Below are 1066 nucleotides of genomic sequence, written 5' to 3'. Positions count from 1 at the left end.
ATGTCCATTGACTGATGAATGAATAAAGATGTGGTACATATACACAATAAAATATTACTCAGCCACCAAAAAGAACGAAATCTTGCCATTTGCCACAATGTGGATAAAACAAGAGTGTATTACACTAAGTGAAATTAGTCAGTCAGAGAAAGACAAATACCATAGGATTTTATTCATATGTGGAATTTAAGAGACAAAACAAATGAATATAGAGGAAGGGAAGGAAATATAAAATAAAAACAGAGAGGGACGCAAACCATAAGAGACTCCTGAGGGTTGCTGGAGGGGAGGTGAGTGGGGGAAGTGGACTAAATGGGTGATGGGCATTAAGGAAGGTACTTCTTAGGATGAGCTCTAGGTGTTACATGTTAGTGATGAATCATTAAATTCTACTCCTGAAAACAGTATTACACTATATGTTAACTAACTTGAATTTAAATATAAAAATAAAAATTTTTTTACTTAATGCATTTCCAAAATTTCTTATAGTGAGTCTTTTAGGAATATAAATTATGACAAAACTTTTTTAAAAATCTACTGTAAATAAGATACAGAAGTCCTTAATTGTTAGTGCCCTTTTCTCTTAACTATGCTGAATTGTTTCACTTCAGCAAATATTTAAAATTCCTATTGTATAGGTCTAGGTTAATTCATTAAAACTATTTTCGAACTCATTTGTAACCTTAGCATTTGATTCTAGATGCAAGGCAGGTAAATCAGTCTGCTTTTACCTTTCCAGACCTTACATTATCTATCTGTCTAACATATCACCTTTGAGGCTTTCATCATTCCCTCAGCAAATATTGACCAAACATTGTGTGCAGTGAATAAGAGAAACATGGTCTCTTGAGGAGTTATGGCTTAGTTGAAGGAAACAGACAATAAATAAGCAAATACTTAACAAATCATCATGATTATTATTAAGAGAAACAAGCATGCAGCTATGATAAGAAAGCAGTGGAGTGGAGGGATCTCAGATTAGGTGATTAAAGAAGGTTTTTCTTAGAAAGTGACCATAAGAATTCAGAATCATTTCCAAAACATGAGAAGGAGCTCTGCATAAATG

Source organism: Mustela nigripes, chromosome 8 (genome assembly GCF_022355385.1).
Source record: "Mustela nigripes isolate SB6536 chromosome 8, MUSNIG.SB6536, whole genome shotgun sequence".
Lineage (NCBI taxonomy): Eukaryota > Metazoa > Chordata > Mammalia > Carnivora > Mustelidae > Mustela > Mustela nigripes.
Note: the sequence above shows the minus strand (reverse complement) of the source record.